Below are 12,619 nucleotides of genomic sequence, written 5' to 3' on the forward strand. Positions count from 1 at the left end.
TGCATTGCTGTCTGTCTATGCAGGGCTTAGAAAGCTCTCAGATTTAATCAGAAATATCTTAATTTTGTGTTACGAAAATGAAGACACGAGGTCGAGTAGTTAATGACAAAATCTTCAATTTTGGGTGTACCATCCCTTTAACACTTATTTATGCCTGCGCAGAACAATAAAGAAAGAGTTTTTAATGCACTTATAGAGGCCACCTAAGAATCACCTATTCAATATCTACAGGATATCAGACAAACATATCTTTATTTAATTTTATATGGCATACAAAGAGCTTTCCTTTGATATTCCAAGTAATTTCAAATAAATAAATTTTATCCTACTGTGTGTGTCATGTTTGCTTTGTCATTTTCTGTTTTTCTTGGTTATTTTGCTCAGGCAGTCTGAAAGGATCTTTGAAATAACAAATAAAGTGATATGTTGTCATGTCTTGGAACTACTTCATAGTTGCGCAGTCACAGGGAAAAAAACTAACAAAAAAAAACATTTCTTTGAAATTAAATTATTGGGTAAAAACTCCAATGCGTCATTACTCCCACACTGCCTGGAGTCTGATATACCTCACAGAACCCAGTATGGTGACTCAATCCAGTCTGACCTCTCTAATCAGCACATCCTTCAGAGGCCACTGGGTTTCAAAGGTAGGTTTTATCTAACTTATTCCATAGGTACTCAGCTGTAAAGCCAGTCGTGCTATTACACAATCCCGAGCCTCACTTCTGAAGTCATAAACACAGGGTTATGGTTTTGGCAGCCAAGTCAGTGCATTGTTCACACAGACGCCCGGATTCCAGCCTGTTTACGGTAAACGTGAGTTAAGCTGCACTGGCACGAGGCCTTCTGGGTTGGGACCTGGCGATGTTGGGATTTATTCATTTTCCTCACAAAGACAGGGAATCTCAAACACCTTGATTGTTTAAGCATTCTTATATAGTGGTGATACACAATGTCTATTTATAAACTTTGAAGGCATTCACTTTTCTCACCACATAACAACATTCATCTCTCTCTTGCGCTCTTCCTTGGCATCTCCGGTGTGCTCCAGGAAGCGGGCCAAGAATGAAAATAATTGTTTAAGAGACACAGTGAATTAAATGGGGATGCAAGATACCATTTTTTCAGACCGATCCCGAAAATTCTGAGTATCTACAGATACCAATCCAATCCGATCCCAGCACAAGTTTTTTTTTTTTTTTTAGTTCAAGGTAGAATTTCTATACTTCTCTGTGTTGACCTGATCATCTACTACATAAAGACAACTTCATTTGAATTAAAAATAACAAAATGAAAAAAAATATATAATCATAATTTTACACTTTGTATTGTTGTAAAATACATTCATGAAAAAACACAGTATATACACAAGTATATACACATTTATATAGATATAAAATACATTTCTTTTAAATGTATAGCACAGTAATAAAGGCAGCAACAGAACAAGAAAGACTACTGATAACTTTTTTTATTGCACAGAAAAGTATTATAATACTAAAGGCGCCAATATAGAGCATCACAGAGCGCTTATGCACATCCTGTGCGCAGAATGATGAGCTTGATACAACACGGAGTCACATGCTGCGCAGTCCTCCGTGTCTGCAAAGTACAACACACAAGCTGCTCGGCTCAACTTCATCTTCAGTTGTCTTTTCAAAGCAGTTCAGTCAGTGTACTGTTTGAGTAAATGAATTACTCCAGGATATTGGTTAAGTTCGATTCAGAGAGAGCGCCAGCCATGTTAAAAAGTGAATAATTTAAGTAATTTGTGGATTAATGTTAACTGAAGACGCGAACCAGTTCAAACGATTCAGTCCGATTTGGTGAACTGGTTCGACCAGTTCACTAAGAAGAACTGGTTAAATCAAACGATTTGTTCGCAAAGCAGACATCACTAGTACAAAGGGAAGAGATATTTATATGTAGTGTATTAAATCAGTGCGTAAGCTTATTGAGCCTTTTCTTTGAACAGTTTTAAACCTCAGTTACTTAAAAAAAAAATAAAAAAAAGCGAAAGTGACATGACATTCAGCCAGGTTTGGTGACCCATATTCAGAATTCGTGCTCTGCATTTAACCCATCCAAAGTGCACACACACAGCAGTGAACACACACACACTGTGAACACACATCCGGAGCAGTGGGCAGCCATTTATGCTGCAGCACCCGGGGAGCAGTTAGGGGTTCGGTGCCTTGCTCAAGGGCACCTAAGTCGTTGTATTGCCAGCCCGAGACTCGCACCCACAACCCTAGGGTTAGGAGTCAAACTCTCTAATCACTAGGCCACGACTTCCCCTACTGTGCGCTCTTGAAAGAGTTCATCGTTTTGACTGTAGTAACCGAGCGCGAGACACAGTTTGATTGCTGAGTGGAGGATGACAGACAGTTGCAGCGGAAAGAAAGTTTGTGAACTTGAATTTCATGAATTTAATAATTTTAATCTGTACCTCATATTGAACTATGGAACAGCTTCAGAACACGAAGTATGTCCATAAAAACTTTTTGGTGCTTTATGATGTTTTCGTTCCTTTCATGGGACTCAACAACAACACAGAATAGTACACGCACAATATCGGATTTGGAGACCCGATCAGCATAAAATGCCAGTATCAGAAGCTATACTGATCCCGAGTATCGGATCGATGCATCCCTAGAATTAAATGACCTTAAAGAAAGAGGGGAGAAACAGACTTTGCTCTTTACTGAGTCATTATAATGATATCGTACCGACCAGAAACAGCGATGATCTCTGGCCACTGAACAGGATGCCAATTCTTGGACTAGATTGAGATCAGAAGTATTTTAAGAGACCTGGCAGCCTAAGTGTGTATATTACAGACTGCAGATCTAAAATAGAAACTGCCGGCCTCTCAACTCCATCCTAGTTTGGTCTTTTTGGTTTTTGCTACATGCTAATAAGAGTACACATAGCTAACCACACCGTTTGTCCTGCTTTAGATCTTCCACTTGTAATATGACTGCAGCAAACCGATTCACGAGGTGTAAGCAAATCCCGTTATACCACTCCGGTCTCCAACTGCAACTCTTTAAATACACGCTGTGACTCAGCAAAAAAGAGGGAACATGAGAGGGTAGATCAGTAAATCACTGTGTCATGATGGAAAAGACAAACTGAGAGAGAACGAGAGAATGACAGCTCATTCATAATCAACAGAAAGAAAGCGAACGCCACCTAAGAAGATGAGACTGCTTCACACTTCGCAGACTCAATTGGCAACACGGCTATTTGAGAAATGCAAATCTATTCTTAACCATTTCAAAAGATCCTCTCAAGAGGATTGTTACTAAAGAAAGGGCAGTGCTATAAAACTATTGAAAGTCTCCTTTCAATTTTTCCTCTGGATGTAGGGTGTTTCTGTTCTTTTGGTCTGTGGATATTTTTAAGTACTAACTGGTTTCAATTAGATTATATAACATTGCAAGACTGGCAGTTTAGGACATACAAGTGGTCCTTTTGAACAATCCGATCCTGACAAAGCAAGATGGTGCTGTGGCTTTAGCTATGATGGTCAAGTTACGTAGAATACCAGGTTACTGGAATAACACTGCACAAGAACTCCTAATTTCCTTCCTGTTATTTAGTGAATACGTTCAGAAGTTATTACTCTATTATATTTTAGGTGGCCAGCTGTCACCGATATAAAGACCCTCTAAAAATGTAGAGTTTACTGGAAGCTCACTGGAGTCGGGCCAAACTGTGAGATCCTTCTTTCCGAACAATGGGCCAATATTGTGTGAGGGCCGATGATCAGGCTTTCCATCTGCGAAAACAAGCAACATAAAGGAAAAAAAACATGCAACATGGTGAAAGCCAATTATTTCAATTTAAACTCATGTACATGCACATTGCTTTAGCACAAGGGTGTTTATACATTTCAATGCTGTGGATTCACAAATATATAATGATCAATCACCTTGAGTGACCCACAAAGATAAAGGCATCTTTTGAATTTTCAATCTGACACCAAAATCAGAATAAATAACAGAAATAAGTTACACTGAACATAACGATTAGCATATTGTTACATCTGGGTTTCCATTTTATCTGCTAATCAGTAAATTTAAACAAATTTTCACAGCCTGTTCTCAGCGGCTTCTAAGAAGGCTTACAGTGGAGCTGGAATAACGTTGAGTTATTTATAGCTTGGAAGATCAAGAAAAAAGGTTTCATAATTTTGTCTAAATATCTGCTTTCAAGGGCCCTACTTGGAAGAGTAGAGTCTCCATGGACTCTTGTTCTGTTTAAATGCACAAACAGTTTACTCAACTTTGATTTTATGCAGAGAGTTGGTCACTGGCCAACACAGCAAGAATATCAGTCATAAGAATGCATGGATGAATTCAAGTGCAGAATATTCCACGAGGTCATGTAGGTCTGTGACACGTGGCTGTAACAAGACTCCCAAAAGCATCTCTAAGAATAAAAAAAATGTGATTCCAAGAAGACTCATGGAAGAAATCTTCAAGTCTCACTTCCAGGAAAAGCCTACATGGGACAGCTGAGGCAGTCGGCCCTGTGAAACTGTACATGGAATGAAGGACCGAATCTTCACACGCTGCACCAGGATATGAGCTCCACAAATCATTCCTCATATGAAACATGCCACAACTGGGGTCTATGACCCAGCTGAGTTTTCTTCATTAAAAAAGCCAAACTCAGCTCAGCTGTTTGAAAATCACGCCTTCTGGATTCAAATCATAACATGTGAGATGCTTCCTTAGTAGTTTAAATCAATTTGTGAAGCACTTTGGCTCATCCTATTTCGACTACTCCACAGACTAATTGAGAGAGAGAGAGAGAGAGAGAGAGAGAGAGAGAGAGAGAGAGAGAGAGAGAGAGAGAGAGAGAGAGAGAGAGAGAGAGGAGAAAGGCCTTCATGAGACAGAACTCCAGAATCAGTCATGCTGAATCAGTCCTCAAGGCAATGGTAATGAACAGAGAGCTAGTTCATCCTGTTCAAGTCTCAAAATTAAATAAAGTCATTATGGCTGAAGCTCTGGCATAACCAGCATTCAGTAATATCCATATTTACAGAAACCATCAAAAACGGTATTCAATTAAAGATCTCATATGAATGTGATTTAACAAAGAAGGGGAAAATACACTATGAAATTTGCTTCCAAGGACACAAAGGGAAAAACCAACTCTATTAGCTTAAGCAGCCTAAGATGTCACTGCTTAGATAGATTACCTAATTACAGAACTATTACCTTCATAATAATGTTTACATATTATGGATTAAACACAAAAGGGTACAGAATCCATTGTTTTATTTTGATCATTTTGCAGGTGCATCTAAATATATATATATATATAGTGAAAAAGTTAATACAGCACTCTGTGAACAGCAACCACTTTCAGTAATGACCATTTGAAACCTACCTTCTTTGTGAAGGGTGTCAATGACCGTCTTCTGGACCACTGCCAAGTCAACGGTCTTCTTTTATTGTGGTTTCAAAGAACGAGAGACAGCCTTAATTTATATTGTAGGGATGATCATTTAAATGAAACTCAAATGTAAATATTATAATATTTTGAGATTTCTGACTTTCATTTGTTATAAGCTCTGATAATCATAAAAGAACTTTTGAAATGCAAAACATTTTGTTTTAAGAGTTATCGTTTAAGGTGCATACATAAGTACAGGTGCATCTCAAATAAGAATGTCATGGAAAAGCTAATTTAATTCAGTAATTGCATTAAATAAAGTATTAAATAAATTCAATGCACACAGACTGAAGTAGTTTAAGTCTTTTGGTAATTACATTTAACAAAAATCCACAGATTCACAATCTCAACAAATTAGAATATGGTGACATGCCAATCAGCTAATCAACTCAAAACACCTGCAAAGGTTTCCTGAGCCTTAAAAATGCTCTCTCAGTTTGGTTCACTGGGTTACACAATCATGGGGAAGACTGCTGATCTGACAGTTGTTCAGAAGACAATCATTCACAAGGAGGGTAAGCCAAAAACATTCATTGCCAAAGAAGCTGGCTGTTCGCAGAGTGCTGTATCCAAGCATTTTAACAAAGCTAAGTGGAAGGAAAAAAGTGTGGAACAAAAAAAAGCACAACCAACTGAGAGAACCACAGCCTTATGAGGATTGTCAGGCAAAATCGATTCAAGAATTTGAGTGAACTTCACAAGGAATGGACTGAGGCTGGTGTCAAGGCATACAGACATGTCAAGGATTTTGGCTACAGTTGTCGTATTCCTCTTGTTAAGCAGCTCCTGAACCACAGACAGCATCAGAGGTGTCTTACCTGGGCAAAGGAGAAGAAGAACTGGACTGTTACCCAGTGGTCCAAAGTCCCCTTTTCAGAGGATATGAAGTTTTGTATTTAATTTGGAAACCAAGGTCCTAGATTCTGGAGGACGGATGGAGAAGCTCATAGCCCAAGTTGTTCTCCGGTGTTAAGTTTCCACAGTCCACAGGATGCAATGTCATCTGCTGGTGTTGGTCCATTGTGTTTTTTGAAAACCAAAATCACTGCACCCATTTACCAAGAAATGTTGTGCCACCAAGTATTGAGTAAATGTACAGTTAATGAACATAATTTCCAAAAGGCCAACAATTCATTTTTTTATATTGGTCTTATGAAGTATTCTAGTTTGTTGAGACCGTGAATTGGTGGGTTTTTGTTAAATGTGAACCAAAATCATCACAATTAAAAGAACCAAAGACTTAAACTACTTCAGTCTGTGTGCATTGAATTTATTTAATAAACAAGTTTCACAATTTGAGTTGAATTATTGAAATAAATGAACTTTTCCATGACATTCTAATTTATTGAGATGCACCTGTATAAGAATGAACACTAGTTAATATTGATTTTGTTCTATCTATTTTTAGATTGATTACTTTTGCAATTATCTAGCACAGTGGTTTTCATGTCTGGTTTTGTGACAGAGCAAAGGAAATCTGCATGTGAACAGAGATTTGCACTCGTGCATTATTTTAATGTTCTTTCGCGTTATATTTATGCGCTCTCGCTGCTGACCGCATACACATACTGTATACACACTGCAAACACCTGAGGCACCGCTACAATTGTTGAGCTCTATGAACAATACATGACAAAAAAGAAAAAAATAAGTCCCTGTAAACAGGATCTTTTTTTAAGTCTATACATTTTGTTACATCTTTACTATAGTGATAATTTTGACTCATGTCTGTTCTAGAGACGTTACAACTTTTTGATAAAGCTCTAATAGGTTTTCTTTTGGAAATATGTTTCAAATTAATCCTGAATGCATTTATGACTGTAAAAGCATATCAGTGTGTGACACAATCTCAAAATTGATCAAATTGATTTTTTTTTTTTTTTTGTCCATATCGCACAGCCCTAGTTCATTCAATAAATACAGTTAACAATCTAGATTCTGTACTAAGTTATTAACCCAACAATAGAGGGGTCAGTTAATTTTTTTTGAAGTGGGCCGCACAAACATTTGTGTTTGGTTGTGTGGGCCGTGAGTTGAAAAAGGTTGGGAACCACTGATCTAGCACATAAAGGTATAGTAATATATTTATATAATTGCTATAGTATTGTAATGCATCAGAGTGATTTTCTAAAAATAAAAATAAAATATATTGGTTCCATACATCAGATGCTGATGGGATGAAGGATAATCTGAACGCCACACTTGCAGTCGATTGTGAGAAAGTAAAGGGTTTTAGGCAGACAAAACATTTGGATGCATCACCAGAAAAATCTTGTGATGCACAGGAAGACTGAGTTAAGACATTTTCATTACAATTTAAAAATGTTTAATTACAACAACCTTGACGGTTGTAGCCTTAGCTTCAATGAATAATGTTTAACAGGAACTATCACAAGACATTTACTCCTAAACAGGGGAAGTAAAAGGAACTGTTTGGCCAGGTGTCCTCTAACAGCCTTAACTGTTGTTTTGTATTGCCCTACAACTGTAGTTTATTGTTTTAACACACACACAGTGTTGCTTTTGTCAGAAAAAAGGAAAAGACTGACTAATTACCAAACCAATGCAAAAAAAAAAAAAAAAAAAAAAATTAAGACTACATAACAAAATGTAAATAAAACTCCTATTACACACTACCAGCATATCCAGAAGAACTCTTGTAAATATATTAGTCAGGCATCCACTCATGCCACAGTTAGCTCTTGACTTTTGGCTGCGGATAACACACTTCATTGCTCTTTTCTTACATCAAGATCTGTGCAGGCATCTGCTCAGCAGCATTACATCATAAGACTCCAGAGAGCATTAACACCACCACAGTAGAGAATGTAATGCCCAACTACTGTCCCATCTGTTCTGGAAAGCCCCCTGCCAGTTAAACTAACACCTTTCAAACTCACTCGCCCTTCACCACAGGACATCTAGGTAAATCAAATCAGGAGACATTCATCCCAATTTAGCACACTTCTCGGGATGGGAATGTAAGTGTAAAACTACTTTGAGCTCAATACCTTAACATTTAAGGTATCAAAATATATTGGTACTAGATTACTTATCAGCCATTATTAGAAGTTTTTTATTTAGCATCAGATGATATTTTTAATGTAACTGTGCAATGCCAATGCTGTCATCATTAACAAAAAATCTTTACCTGGAATAAAAAATAAAAAATAAAAAATAAATAAAAAAAAAACAAATTGCCAAAAACTAAAATTAAAAGATAAAATAATAAAAAAAATATAAATATTACAATAGTATATTTATACTAAAATAACACTTTTTATTGTTAAAAATACAGTACTAAGTTGTAAACCGTAATCTTTAACATGCACTCTTCATACATATTGTTGTGGTGACAATTCACTTGCACAATTTAAAATGACTGATTTTAGTTTGTAGTATTTAAAGATTTAATTTAGACAAAATACAGTATCTAATATTAGACATTAATCTGAAAATATATAGAGACAAACAATTCCTCCTATTCCTTCAGATGTTATTTGAGAACAAAGAGTGAGCTTATATTATAAATATAAATTTATTTTTGTTATATATATATATATATATATATATATATATATATATATATATATATATATATATATATAAAATTTCACATTTGTTGTGTGGCTTCTGTTTGCAGCTTCCAACAAGCACACAATATGAGCTCAGTTTAATAATTCATTGTGTTTGGCTGCAATATGTCTATACATCCGTGTGTGTGCAGGAGAACATGATACTCTAACACACACAAACTTACAAGCACACCCCAACACTCAAACATACACACCGACATAAACACAACCCACAAAGGACATGTTACTGAGCTCTCTCAGTGTACATTTAAGTGTGGTTTACAATAGCCATGCAGATATAAATGAACAAAAGAAAACAAGACAACATAAAATATATGACAGCTGATGGCTAACATACCATTTAACATGCGTTAAGGCCAAGAGAGATGATGTGCTAGCGGGGGGATGATGGGGCTCTTAAAATGACAGGAACTAGTGGTGATAATATCGTGTTCTCCAGATGGCCGGCTATCTCCTCTCTTTTACATGGGCAGGCCAGAGCAATTCAAGCCTCCCTGGGGAAATGAAGAGCTTTTGCGGAAGAGCCCAAGTCATTGAGTCCTCAACTACTCATCCCATTACATGAAAGGGAAGGCCACTCTCTTCACCACAGCTATTGCTTCATTCAGCCATGACGAACAAACCTGGACTCTAGGAATTGCTATCTGATCCATAAAATGCTCGTAAAAAAGCTGGGAGATAAAATATGTGCCATCTGATCACTTCTAGCCTTCAAGGAATGCTTCAGCATTTACATCAAGAACTGGTTTGATCACCTATATTTTGACAAGAAGCTACAATGCAATATAGCCATCACGTTTATGGCAGGGCAATGTATTGATGTGAGTGTAAAACATTTGCAACAGTAACTAAACATCAGATGTGTAATGCTTCCTTCTATCTTGGATTGCAGTGCAAAGACAACTGTAAGTAAGCCATTCATAGGTCATGAGCAGAACCCTTTGTCTGAATGATATGGGTGATGCAAAATAATTCATAGGAGCTTTGAGGAAACCCGTAAGGAAACAATTATTATATTTCAAAATCCATTTTGGTATTAATTAACAATGATTTGTGACCCAATTTTGGGTCATGACCAACCAGTTGAGATCCACAGAACTAGGTGATGGGTGAGCGAGAGCAATAAGATAACTCCGGTCTCTGACATCTTTTACAAAGCATGTAACATAACACATAACAGCTGAGCACTTGGCTAAATATCAGAGCCTCTTATGGAAGCTTCTGCTGAAGATAAAGTTTCATATCAATCCCTAAAGAGCCAATGCATACTGCAGTATCACAAAAAGAGAGAGAGAGAGAGAGAGAGAGAGAGGAGCTGCTTCTCTCAGTATTTGGGAGGTTTCCAAGTGCCCTGAATGACCCCCGTGTGAGAAGGACAGGATGAGACTCAGGGACATTAAATGCTCAATGCTAAGAGCCAAAAATGGACCGAACTCAACCAGCAATTACAACTCCGTCACTCCGCAGGGGAACAGAGTTTAAATAAAGATTTCTCTGGTCTTTGATATTGAGAAAAATATACAGTGTCTGGTTATGTAAATGAAAGAGAACAGGAGTTCAGGCCGTGGTTGAGTGACCATCCTAACCGCAGTCTGACTTTCACTACAGATGAACAGAATGTTTCTATTATGATGTAACAATAGATGTCTGCTGTCTGATAAAAAATATGAGGTTGAACCATTTTTGTGATGAATTAGGTTGAGTTCGCAATTTATGTAAAAGGAAATAACATATTAATCTTTAACTTTTAATATAAAACATTCCTGGACTACAACAATGAGTCGAAGCAAAGCATTGTACAACCACGCCTTTAAGAGTCACAGCGTTTCTGGTTTTAATCACTGAGGGTGGAAATAAAATAGGGGAGGCTGTGTCTAGAAATGCAGACTGGATACTTCTTTGACTTAATTACTTTGTATGTAAATAGTATATGTTTGTAACATACTACATTCATCATATTGTCCTTGTCATGTGACAGCTGCTTCACTGCCAATCCCAAATCACCCATGAAAACATACTTTAGAAAACGATCATTATTTGTTTTACATTTATTTATTTAAAACATATCATTGTGTATTTCGGCATTACGTTTTGCAGCCATGCACAGAAATGATTAAAGACACACATTGTCTGAAAGAACTAAATGGCAAAGAGAGAAACATCATGTGGAGTTATTTTTTTGTATTATTCAATATAATTTTAAGTAATAATGAATCATTAGTGTATCATGATACATATATTACAGTAAGAGTAGAGTAAAGGGATTTGTGATTTTTTTGTAACTGATTTATATAAGTGGAAAATAGATAATTCATGTTATTTTTAATAAATAAAAAATAAATATAGAACAGATTAAACATATTGCCAATAGACAATTACACTAATACATGTTTTGTCTATATTCTTAATAAATATTAGCTGGTTAGTTAAATTATTTGAAATTAAATAAATTTAGATTCATTTACAGCTTTTACTGAACACTCTCCCTGAATTGTGAATCAATTCTTGTTTATGTCTGATTCTAAAGGAAACCGAAATTGTTACTTGTAATGAAATGGCATTCAAAATTAAACTATTCACTAAAATATCAAATAAGTAAATATTTCACAGCAATATTTCTGGCTATGGTTTGGCAAAAATTCTTACTGTACAAAACAGCAATGGCAGAAGGATTGTCAAGAATGTGCATACCTGCATCTACACCCCATCTCCTCCCTGAAATCACCATTTATGGAACTTTCAATGCCTAGTTTTAGTATGCATAACCTCATCTGCATATCATTTACATGCATAGTCCCATCCACGTGACACCAAGTTTAACACCGAGACATTAAGGAATTATGAGATGGGGACGATAATGGAATTTTTGCCACACACATACATTTTTATTGCTAAAAATTATTAGGGTTGGGTACCAACTGTACACAAATTCGCCCTTAACACATATGAACAAATACTTTAATTATACATATTTAAATATACTCAATTTAATAATACATCCTTTATACATACACTACTCGGCAAAAGTCTTAGTCTAAGGCAGTCTGTTGTCAGACTGCTTGTGCATTCAACAATCTCACTAGACTATTATTAAAATTGATGGCAAAATTAATGTTTGGAAATGTAAACTTATATTTCCTTCTGACATACTACAGCAAAATATATAAATAACTGGCTTAACCCTTAACCCTTTTTTGGGGTGAAAATACTAATGTGCCTAAGACTGTACTTTACAAATGGCATTGTTGCTACTTTATAAAGAACAACGATACAGTCATTCACTGTATCAACTGATTAAAAACAGGGACAGACAGACAGCACTCATTTTAACTAAATATCAGCGAGATTAAAAGAGATACAGTAGAAACATTGTGTGGTCTTGTATTAAATAATGACCCAGATCGTGAAATACATTTATTAGCCTTAGAGTAAGGGAAGCTTGGCAAATGAGAGTATGCAAGGAGTGTGTGAAGGCTATGGATTTATTTTAAATCTTTTTAATGTTCTTTAATGTTATCCTTTTTAGGATTTATTTATTTATTATTTATTAT

Source organism: Carassius auratus, chromosome 27 (assembly GCF_003368295.1).
Source record: "Carassius auratus strain Wakin chromosome 27, ASM336829v1, whole genome shotgun sequence".
NCBI lineage: Eukaryota > Metazoa > Chordata > Actinopteri > Cypriniformes > Cyprinidae > Carassius > Carassius auratus.